This window comes from Oryctolagus cuniculus, chromosome 13 (assembly GCF_964237555.1).
Source record: "Oryctolagus cuniculus chromosome 13, mOryCun1.1, whole genome shotgun sequence".
Taxonomy (NCBI): domain Eukaryota; kingdom Metazoa; phylum Chordata; class Mammalia; order Lagomorpha; family Leporidae; genus Oryctolagus; species Oryctolagus cuniculus.
The window spans coordinates 919,577-931,547 of NC_091444.1; positions in this window are offsets into that span (position 1 = coordinate 919,577).

The window sequence follows — 11,971 nt, forward strand, 5'->3', positions numbered from 1 at the left end:
CCCGCAGGGCTTTGGGACCTGGGGAGGGTCCCAAAGCCTGGGTCCTGAAAGCCTCTGGTGAGGACAGAGACTGACACGGGGGCGCCACGGGCGGCACCCAGCATTTCAGCTCTGGCTCGGTCGCCAGGTCCCCGGGGCCTCCAGGGGGTCCCAGCGTCCTGGGCAAGCCCCTCTTTCATTAATGCTGGAGCTCATGGGGCACAGGAGTGAAGGAGATGCGGCCCCAGGCCCTGGCGCGGGGACACGTGGTGAGTCCCTCCTGGAGAGCTCAGGGCGTCCCTGGGCTGTGGTGGGCTCCTGGCCCGGCTCCCCAGGGGCTGGGGGTGGGAGAGAAGGCTGGGTCCTGGCTGGGGGGGTAGCACAAGGCTGCCAGGCTCCTGCAGGCTCGGGAGCAGGCTGCGTGGGGTGGGGGAGGGCACCAGGGGAAGGCAGAGCCTGTCGCCATGGCAACAGGAAGGGCTCTGCCAGGATGGGCACCCAGAGGGCCGGTGCAGCCTTTGCTGTCCACCGCCGGCGTCCTTTCCCTTCTGATGGGAAGAGGGCAGGGGCTTGCTCTCAAGGAGAGCTCTGGAGAGAGCCGGGTGCCCTGTTCTCACGGCCGCCTTGTGTCCAGGGTGGCCGGCGTGTGTGGGCACCTGTGTGTGCTCCAAGCTGCCTTGTACAGGCGAGCACGGCAACCCCACTCCTCCACAGGCGGGGACAGGCACGGTCACGGTCGGAACCCAGGACTACAAGTCCAGGTCCCAGCTGAGGTCGTGAACTTTGAGACCACAGGAGCCCTGTAGGGGCAGTCCCGGCCCCCTCCTGCAGTGCCCTCCTAGAATGTTCCAGAATGCTCTCTCCATCTGCATCACAGCCTGATCTGTGTTCATCTGTCCAGTGCTGGAGCCAGGTTGACCTGAGTGACAGGACCCAGACCCCACCCCTGAGTGTCAGGCCCAGACCCCTCTCCCCTGAGTGACAGGGCCCAGACCCCTCTCCTAAGTGGAAGGGCCAGACCCCTATCACAAGTGACAGGGCCCAGACCCCTCCCCTGAGTGACAGGGCCCAGACCCCTCTCCTGAGTGACAGGGCCCAGACCCCACCCCTGAGTGACAGGGCCCAGACCCCTCTCCTGAGTGACAGGGCCAGACCCCTCTCCTGAGTGACAGGGCCCAGACCCCTCTCCTGAGTGACAGGCCCAGACCCCACCCCTGAGTGACAGGCCCAGACCCCTCTCCCCTGAGTGACAGGGCCCAGACCCCTCTCCTGAGTGACAGGCCCAGACCCCTCTCCCCTGAGTGACAGGGCCCAGACCCCACCCCTGAGTGTCAGGCCCAGACCCCTCTCCTGAGTGACAGGGCCCAGACCCCTCCCCTGAATGATAGGGCCCAGACCCCTCCCCTGAGTGACAGGACCAGACCCCCTCCCCTGAGTGACAGGGCCCAGACCCCTCTCCTGAGTGACAGGGCCCAGACCCCTCTCCTAAGTGGAAGGGCCAGACCCCTATCACAAGTGACAGGGCCCAGACCCCTCCCCTGAGTGACAGGGCCCAGACCCCACCCCTGAGTGACAGGGCCCAGACCCCTCTCCTGAGTGACAGGGCCAGACCCCTCTCCTGAGTGACAGGGCCCAGACCCCTCTCCTGAGTGACAGGCCCAGACCCCACCCCTGAGTGACAGGCCCAGACCCCCTCTCCTGAGTGACAGGGCCCAGACCCCTCCCCTGAGTGACAGGGCCCAGACCCCTCCCCTGAGTGACAGGGCCAGACCCCTCCCCTGAGTGACAGGGCCCAGACCCCTCCCCTGAGTGACAGGGCAAGACCCCTCTCCTGAGTGACAGGGCCCAGACCCCTCTCCTGAGTGACAGGCCCAGACCCCTCTCCTGAGTGACAGGCCCAGACGCCCTCTCCTGAGTGACAGGACCAGACCCCTCCCCTGAGTGACAGGGCCAGACCCCTCCCCTGAGTGATAGGGCCCAGACCCCTCTCCTGAGTGACAGGACCAGACCCCTACCCTGAGTGACAGGCCCAGACCCCTCTCCTGAGTGACAGGCCCAGACGCCCTCTCCTGAGTGACAGGACCAGACCCCTCCCCTGAGTGACAGGCCCAGACCCCTCCCCTGAGTGACAGGCCCAGACCCCTCTCCTGAGTGACAGGGCCCAGACCCCTCTCCTGAGTGACAGGGCCCAGACCCCACCCCTGAGTGACAGGACCAGACCCCTCTCCTGAGTGACAGGGCCCAGACCCCTCTCCTGAGTGACAGGGCCCAGACCCCTCTCCTGAGTGACAGGGCCCAGACCCTCTCTCCTGAGTGACAGGGCCCAGCCCCCTCTCCTGAGTGACAGGGCCCAGACCCTCTCTCCTGAGTGACAGGGCCCAGAACCCCTCCCCTGAGTGACAGGGCCAGACCCCTCTCCTGAGTGACAGGGCCAGACCCCCTCTCCTGAGTGACAGGGCCAGACCCCTCTTCTGAGTGACAGGACCAGACCCCTCCCCTGAGTGACAGGCCCAGACCCCTCCCCTGAGTGACAGGGCCCAGACGCCCTCTCCTGAGTGACAGGGCCCAGACCCCTTTCTTGAGTGACAGGGCCAGACCCCTATCACAAGTGACACGGCCAGACCCCTCTCCTGAGTGACAGGCCCCAGACCCCTCTCCTGAGTGACAGGGCCCAGACCTCTCTCCTGAGAGACAGTCCCAGACCCCACCCCTGAGTGACAGGCCCCAGACCCCTCCCCTGAGTGACAGGCCCCAGACCCCTCTCCTGAGTGATAAGGCCCAGACCCCCTCTCCTAGATGACAGGCCCAGACCCCCTCCCCTGAGTGACAGGGCCCAGACCCCTCCCCTGACTGACAGCCCAGACCCCCTCCCCTGAGTGACAGGCCCAGACCCCGCTCCTGAGTGACAGGGCCCAGAACAGCTCCCCTGAGTGACAGGCCCAGACCCCCTCTCCTGAGTGACAGGCCCAGACCCCCTCTCCTGAGTGACAGGGCCCAGACCCCTCCCCTGAATGACAGGGCCCAGACCCCCTCTCCTGAGTGACAGGGCCCAGACCCCTCTCCTGAGTGACAGGGCCCAGACCCCTCTCCTGAGTGACAGGGCCCAGACCCCCTCCCCTGAGTGACAGGGCCCAGACCCCTCTCCTGAGTGACAGGGCCAGACCCCTATCACAAGTGACAGGGTCCAGACCCCTCCCCTGAGTGACAGGACCCAGACCCCTCCCCTGAGTGACAGGGCCCAGACCCCCTACCCTGAGTAACAGGGCCCAGGCCCCTCTCCTGAGTGACAGGGCCAGACCCCTATCACAAGTGACAGGGTCCAGACCCCTCCCCTGAGTGACAGGGCCCAGACCCCCTACCCTGAGTAACAGGGCCCAGGCCCCTCTCCTGAGTGACAGGGCCCAGACCCTCTCTCCTGAGTGACAGCACCAAGACCCCTCTCCTGAGTGACAGGGCCCAGACCCCTCTCCTGAGTGACAGGGCCCAGACCCCTCCCCTGACTGACAGCCCAGACCCCCTCCCCTGACTGACAGCCCAGACCCCTCCCCTGAGTGACAGGCCCAGACCCCTCCCCTGACTGACAGCCCAGACCCCTCTCCTGAGTGACAGGGCCCAGACCCCTCCCCTGAGTGACAGGCCCAGACCCCTCTCCTGAGTGACAGGGCCCAGATCTACTCCTGAGTGACAGGACCAGACCCCTCTCCTGAGTGACAGGGCCCAGTCCCCCTCCCCTGAGTGACAGGACCAGACCCCCTCCCCTGATTGACAGGGCCCAGACCCCTCTCCTGAGTGACAGGGCCAGACCCCTATCACAAGTGACAGGGCCCAGACCCCCTCCCCTGACTGACAGCCCAGACCCCCTCCCCTGACTGACAGCCCAGACCCCTCTCCTGAGTGACAGGGCCCAGCCCCCTCTCCTGAGTGACAGGGCCCAGACCCCTCCCCTGAGTGACAGTCCCAGCCCCCTCTCTGAGTGACAGGGCCCAGCCCCCTCTCCAGAGTGTCAGGCCCAGACCCCTCCCCTGAGTGACAGTCCCAGCCCCCTCTCTGAGTGACAGGGCTCAGACCCCCTCTCCTGAGTGACAGGGCCCAGACCCCTTCCCCTGAGTGACAGTCCCAGCCTCCTTCCCCTGAGTGACAGGGCCCAGCCCCCTCCCCTGAGTGACAGTCCCAGCCCTCTCTCCTGAGTGACAGGGCCAAGACCCCTCTCCTGAGTGACTGGGCCCCGACCTCTCTCCTGAGTGACAGGCCCAGACCCCCTCTCCTGAGTGACAGGGCCCAGACCCCTCCCCTGAGTGACAGGGCCCAGACCCCTCCCCTGAGTGACAGGGCCCAGACCCCTCCCCTGAGTGACAGGGCAAGACCCCTCTCCTGAGTGACAGGGCCCAGACCCCTCTCCTGAGTGACAGGCCCAGACCCCTCTCCTGAGTGACAGGCCCAGACGCCCTCTCCTGAGTGACAGGACCAGACCCCTCCCCTGAGTGACAGGGCCAGACCCCTCCCCTGAGTGATAGGGCCCAGACCCCTCTCCTGAGTGACAGGACCAGACCCCTACCCTGAGTGACAGGCCCAGACCCCTCCCCTGAGTGACAGGCCCAGACCCCTCTCCTGAGTGACAGGCCCAGACGCCCTCTCCTGAGTGACAGGACCAGACCCCTCCCCTGAGTGACAAGCCCAGACCCCTCCCCTGAGTGACAGGCCCAGACCCCCTCTCCTAGATGACAGGCCCAGACCCCCTCCCCTGAGTGACAGGGCCCAGACCCCTCCCCTGACTGACAGCCCAGACCCCCTCCCCTGAGTGACAGGCCCAGACCCCGCTCCTGAGTGACAGGGCCCAGAACAGCTCCCCTGAGTGACAGGCCCAGACCCCCTCTCCTAGGTGACAGGCCCAGACCCCCTCTCCTGAGTGACAGGGCCCAGACCCCTCCCCTGAGTGACAGGGCCCAGACCCCTCCCCTGAGTGACAGGGCCAGACCCCTCCCCTGAGTGACAGGGCCCAGACCCCTCCCCTGAGTGACAGGGCAAGACCCCTCTCCTGAGTGACAGGGCCCAGACCCCTCTCCTGAGTGACAGGCCCAGACCCCTCTCCTGAGTGACAGGCCCAGACCCCTCTCCTGAGTGACAGGCCCAGACGCCCTCTCCTGAGTGACAGGGCCAGACCCCTCCCCTGAGTGATAGGGCCCAGACCCCTCTCCTGAGTGACAGGACCAGACCCCTACCCTGAGTGACAGGCCCAGACCCCTCTCCTGAGTGACAGGCCCAGACCCCACCCCTGAGTGACAGGGCCCAGACCCTCTCTCCTGAGTGACAGGGCCCAGAACCCCTCCCCTGAGTGACAGGGCCAGACCCCTCTTCTGAGTGACAGGACCAGACCCCTCCCCTGAGTGACAGGGCCCAGACCCCTCTCCTGAGTGACAGGGCCAGACCCCACCCCTGAGTGACAGGCCCAGACCCCTCCCCTGAGTGACAGGGCCCAGACCCCCTCTCCTGAGTGACAGGGCCAGACCCCTCTTCTGAGTGACAGGACCAGACCCCTCCCCTGAGTGACAGGCCCAGACCCCTCCCCTGAGTGACAGGGCCCAGACGCCCTCTCCTGAGTGACAGGGCCCAGACCCCTTTCTTGAGTGACAGGGCCAGACCCCCTCCCCTGAGTGACAGGCCCCAGACCCCTCTCCTGAGTGACAGGGCCCAGACCTCTCTCCTGAGAGACAGTCCCAGACCCCACCCCTGAGTGACAGGCCCCAGACCCCTCTCCTGAGTGACAGGGCCCAGACCTCTCTCCTGAGAGACAGTCCCAGACCCCACCCCTGAGTGACAGGCCCCAGACCCCTCCCCTGAGTGACAGGCCCCAGACCCCTCTCCTGAGTGACAGGCCCCAGACCCCTCTCCTGAGTGACAGGGCCCAGACCTCTCTCCTGAGAGACAGTCCCAGACCCCACCCCTGAGTGACAGGCCCCAGACCCCTCCCCTGAGTGACAGGCCCCAGACCCCTCTCCTGAGTGATAAGGCCCAGACCCCCTCTCCTAGATGACAGGCCCAGACCCCCTCCCCTGAGTGACAGGGCCCAGACCCCTCCCCTGACTGACAGCCCAGACCCCCTCCCCTGAGTGACAGGCCCAGACCCCGCTCCTGAGTGACAGGGCCCAGAACAGCTCCCCTGAGTGACAGGCCCAGACCCCCTCTCCTAGGTGACAGGCCCAGACCCCCTCTCCTGAGTGACAGGGCCCAGACCCCTCCCCTGAATGACAGGGCCCAGACCCCCTCTCCTGAGTGACAGGGCCCAGACCCCTCTCCTGAGTGACAGGGCCCAGACCCCTCTCCTGAGTGACAGGGCCCAGACCCCCTCCCCTGAGTGACAGGGCCCAGACCCCTCTCCTGAGTGACAGGGCCAGACCCCTATCACAAGTGACAGGGTCCAGACCCCTCCCCTGAGTGACAGGACCCAGACCCCTCCCCTGAGTGACAGGGCCCAGACCCCCTACCCTGAGTAACAGGGCCCAGGCCCCTCTCCTGAGTGACAGGGCCAGACCCCTATCACAAGTGACAGGGTCCAGACCCCTCCCCTGAGTGACAGGGCCCAGACCCCCTACCCTGAGTAACAGGGCCCAGGCCCCTCTCCTGAGTGACAGGGCCCAGACCCTCTCTCCTGAGTGACAGCACCAAGACCCCTCTCCTGAGTGACAGGGCCCAGACCCCTCTCCTGAGTGACAGGGCCCAGACCCCTCCCCTGACTGACAGCCCAGACCCCCTCCCCTGACTGACAGCCCAGACCCCTCCCCTGAGTGACAGGCCCAGACCCCTCCCCTGACTGACAGCCCAGACCCCTCTCCTGAGTGACAGGGCCCAGACCCCTCCCCTGAGTGACAGGCCCAGACCCCTCTCCTGAGTGACAGGGCCCAGATCTACTCCTGAGTGACAGGACCAGACCCCTCTCCTGAGTGACAGGGCCCAGTCCCCCTCCCCTGAGTGACAGGACCAGACCCCCTCCCCTGAGTGACAGGGCCCAGACCCCTCTCCTGAGTGACAGGGCCAGACCCCTATCACAAGTGACAGGGCCCAGACCCCCTCCCCTGACTGACAGCCCAGACCCCCTCCCCTGACTGACAGCCCAGACCCCTCTCCTGAGTGACAGGGCCCAGCCCCCTCTCCTGAGTGACAGGGCTCAGACCCCCTCTCCTGAGTGACAGGGCCCAGACCCCTCCCCTGAGTGACAGTCCCAGCCCCCTCTCCTGAGTGACAGGGCTCAGACCCCCTCTCCTGAGTGACAGGGCCCAGACCCCTTCCCCTGAGTGACAGTCCCAGCCCCCTCTCTGAGTGACAGGGCCCAGCCCCCTCTCCTGAGTGTCAGGCCCAGACCCCTCCCCTGAGTGACAGGCCCAGCCCCCTCTCCTGAGTGACAGGGCTCAGACCCCCTCTCCTGAGTGACAGGGCCCAGACCCCTTCCCCTGAGTGACAGTCCCAGCCTCCTTCCCCTGAGTGACAGGGCCCAGCCCCCTCCCCTGAGTGACAGTCCCAGCCCTCTCTCCTGAGTGACAGGGCCAAGACCCCTCTCCTGAGTGACTGGGCCCCGACCTCTCTCCTGAGTGACAGGCCCAGATCCCCTCTCCTGAGTGTCAGGCCCAGACCCCTCTCCTGAGTGACAGGCCCAGCAAGCCGCACACTGCTCACTGCCCAGTACCGCTCCTGGCCTCTTGCTCTTCGGGCCTCAGGGCACAAAGCTAGATCGTCTTCACATTGGCCAATGCCGCCTCGGGGGTCCGCCCTGCCTGGTTACCCACTGACCAGCTGCACCTGTCAGTGATCAGCCCAGCAGATCCTGCGCGTGACCCCCGTGCTGCTCCCCGGGCGACCCCGGCATTGGTCGTGCCCGGGTGGGGACCTGCGAGGACGTCCTGGGTTGTCACCTGGTCTTGCTGCGGTGCAGGCCACTGTGCGGCTCGGCCCCTCCTTCAAATGGCACAACAGTCCTGAGCACCTGACCGGGTGGTCCTAGGTCTTACCTAGGAGTGGGATCGCTGAGACTACTTACAGAAGGGGAAGTTGAGGCACAGAATGGATCCTGAGACTGCCCAAGACTGCGCAGCCAGGGAACACCCAGGCCAGGACCTGAACCCAGGATGCTGTGAAGGGGGCAGGGCTTGGCTGTGGGGCGGAGCAGTGCACCTGCAGGCCTGGCCTCAGCCGGACACAGGTTCCTGTGCTCACGGCCTCTCTGTGCTGGTCCGGGGAGGCCTGCTCAGTCGTCCCCAGCCTGGCTGGTCCTCCCGGCACCCTCCCTCCTGCCCATTGAAGCCTGCCAGGCTCCACCTGCAGGGCCGCCTTCTGACCCCACCCCAGGGCCACACCAGCGGGGCGAAACCAGCCCTGGTGCCATCCAGGGGTCCCCCGGCAAGGCCACGCCCCAGTCTGTGCAACAGCAGGGAGAACAAGCCACAGACGATGTCAGGGATGGGCAGACGGCGTTCAATCAGACGCAGGATCGCCAGGCCAAGAGACCGTGGCAGGCCAGCTTTCACTGCCCGCAGTCCTGCGCCTGGAAACCCTGCACCGAGGGCTGCGGGTCCCCGCAGGGTCTCTCCCTTCTCCAGGGCCTTGGGCCTCGGTGCAGCTCGCTGAAGGCTCCTGGGGACAGGGAGTGTCCGAAGGGAAAGCCACCTGGTGCTGAGGCACTACTGACCGAGGGTCAGCTGGGACGGCCAGGGGCCGACCGTGGGCGCCACAACCCAAGGAGAGCCAGACCTGACGCTTGCCAGCAGTCCAGGGGAAAGGCCGAGGAGGGAGAGCAGGGCATGAGACCGGACCCTGCCTCACCCGACGAGGTGGCCGGTGTGGGCCCTGGGGCAGGCGGGCGCACGGACTGCAGCGTCCTCGGAGGAGCGGCGCGTGACCCAGGAGCCTGCAAGGCCTAGCACAGCTCCGGGGCTGGGCCTCGCGCTCCTCCTCCCTGGAAGCCCTGGAAGCCCCCCAAGCCCCTGTGAGCCGGCCTGGCTGGCAGCCAGGTGCCGCCGGGATAGCTCCCAGCCAGCAGAGGGGGCCTGTGCGTGGGAGCTTGGGGGTGGGGGGTGGGACAGGTGCCTGGGCCACTGCATGGACACGGGCAGCTAAAGGCCCAGGCCACCCCACCACGGTCTCTCCAGCCTTTTCTTCTCGCCAGATGCCTGCTCCTGCCGACAAAAGGGCTTAGCCGGCTGGTGAGCAGGTGGCCAGCAGCTGCCCCATCCACCAAGGAGCTTGTGGGGGGAGGGGCCGAGCCGGCTCGCTGCCGCCAGCTGAGAGCAGCCCCTCTGCCACACCAGGCACCACGTCTGGCCTCGGGGTGCGCCTGGGTGGAGGCTCTGCCCTCTCCTGAGCAGGGCGCTCTGTCCCCGCAAGACCCCCAGCTCCTTCCCCTCACTGCCCTGCCCCCCTTCAGCCAGGCCAGGCATCCAAACAGCATTCCCTGGCCCCTCCCCCACTCCTGCAGGACAACCTCTCTGCGCTCAGCCCCCTCCTTGGTAGACAGACACCAAGGGCGTCACCCAAGCCCCAGGACCCTGGAAATGGGGCTGGGCTTTCTACAGAGGGGCTGAGATCAGGGGAGGCCGCAGGCGGCCCAGACCAGGAAGCGGCGACCCTGCAGGACAGGAAGGGCCCCCGAGGAGCGGGTCTGCGGGCCCCGGGACTCACAGGAAACAGGCCTTGGGAGCCAGCCCTGGAACAGAGAGACGCCCACGTCTGCTGCCAGAGCCGCCACGGCCACGGAGCGCCACGCTGACTCAATGTGGCCTGCAGGGTGGTGGCAGGGGCCGAGCCGGACAGCAGCTGACTGATGACAGGCCTGATGGCAGGCAAGCCATGCAGCGTGGCCTGTGTGAGTGCACACTCCTCAGTGTGGCCTGTGTGAGACACACTCACTCCTCACATGGCCTGTGTGAATGCACGCTCACTCCTCAGTGTGGCCTGTGTGAGCGCGCACTCACTCCTCAGTGTGGCCTGTGTGAGACACACTCACTCCTGAGTGTGGCCTGTGTGAGTGCACACTCCTCAGTGTGGCCTCTGTGAGACACACTCACTCCTCACATGGCCTGTGTGAATGCACGCTCACTCCTCAGTGTGGCCTGTGTGAGCGCGCACTCACTCCTCAGTGTGGCCTGTGTGAGACACACTCACTCCTCAGTGTGGCCTGTGTGAGACACACTCACTCCTCAGTGTGGCCTGTGTGAGTGCACACTCCTCAGTGTGGCCTCTGTGAGACACACTCACTCCTCACATGGCCTGTGTGAATGCACACTCACTCCTCAGTGTGGCCTGTGTGAGACACACTCACTCCTCACATGGCCTGTGTGAATGCACACTCACTCCTCAGTGTGGCCTGTGTGAATGCACACTCACTCCTCAGTGTGGCCTGTGTGAGACACACTCACTCCTCAGTGTGGCCTGTGTGAGACACACTCACTCCTCACATGGCCTGTGTGAATGCACACTCACTCCTCAGTGTGGCCTGTGTGAATGCACACTCACTCCTCAGTGTGGCCTGTGTGAGACACACTCACTCCTGAGTGTGGCCTGTGTGAGACTCACTCCTCACATGGCCTGTGTGAGACACACTCACTCCTCAGTGTGGCCTGAGACATACTCACTCCTCAGTGTGGCCTGTGTGAGCATACACTCACTCCTCACATGGCCTGTGTGAGACACACTCACTTCTCTGCTTGGCCGCCCGTGAGTGCACACTCATCCTTGGCATTGCCCGTGAGGTACACGTACTCCTCACGCCCGCACCTGCACGCAAGGCCGGGGAGCCGAGAGCTCTGCCTGTGAGGCCCGTCTTTCGTTTCTTGCCTCTCATCACTGTGGTCCTGATCCATCCTGGGAACTTCCGGTGTGAACACGTGGTCAGGAGACCCAGGATGAGGCAGGCACCCCGGGACCTGCGCCCCGGGATGAGCACGCGGCCGCCTGCGCTGTCACAGACGAGGACAGAAACTGTTACACTGACTCCCCTTGGCTCCTACGGCTTGTGAGACATACAGCTGGGGGTCACACCAGAGTGTGCTGGGGCGACCCGGGTCAAAGGTCAAGCCCAAGTGATCAGGAAAGTGTGGGGGTGTTGTTATGTATTTCTGCTAGGCCATCACAAAACACACCAAACACCGGAGTAAGGGAAAGTGTTTACTGGGGAAACCAGCAGACCGGAGGGAAGGGGCAAGGAGGGAAAAGGGAGAGGAGAGTATAAGAGAGAGAGACAGAGACAGAGACAGAGACAGAGGAGAGGAAAGGAGGAGAGGAGCCCAGAGAGCCACGTGTTCAGGAACAGGTCCTTTTAAAACTTTGCCGGAGGGCGGGCAGGGAAGCAGGAGCAGCGAATCCCATTAGGATGGGGGTTGGGCCATGTGGCCACCTGGCTTTCACGGGGCGGGAGGCGGGGGGAGCCAGGGCCTAGGATGTACATCAGGGTGTAGATCGCGCCATAGAAAAACTGCTCCAGTTTCCTAACAGTGACCTGGGTTCTTCTGTCTCATGGCTGGGGCGAGCAGGCACGGGTGGGGGCAGCACCCAGGGCTGCGTCACACAGCTGTGCAGGGAGCAGGATAGACCCTAAAATGGACTGGATGGCGTCCCTGCCCCGTGCACGTGTGGAAACCCTAACCCCAGGTGCAGTGTCTGGAGGGGCGCAATGGGGGGTGCGCGCATGTCCGTGCCTTTGGCAGGAGGAGCTGCAGGAGCCCCCCGCCCTGTGTGGACTCACAAACCCGCCCTGCGACCAGCGCTCTCCAGGGCCCACCATGCCGGCAGTGTACCCTAGTGCCCGGCCCTGCCCTCAGCCACGGCCTCACTGGGCTGACACGACAGCTCCTGTTCCCACGTGTGCTGCGTGTCCAGGCGTGGACACGAGGCAGAGCCTGGGGGGCCCCAGACACCCAACCAGGTCCCACGGCAGGCGAACACCCCAGGGAGGGGCCCTGATGGCGTCCCACAGAGGGGAGACCGGGGCCTGGGGCCTTGGAAGGCT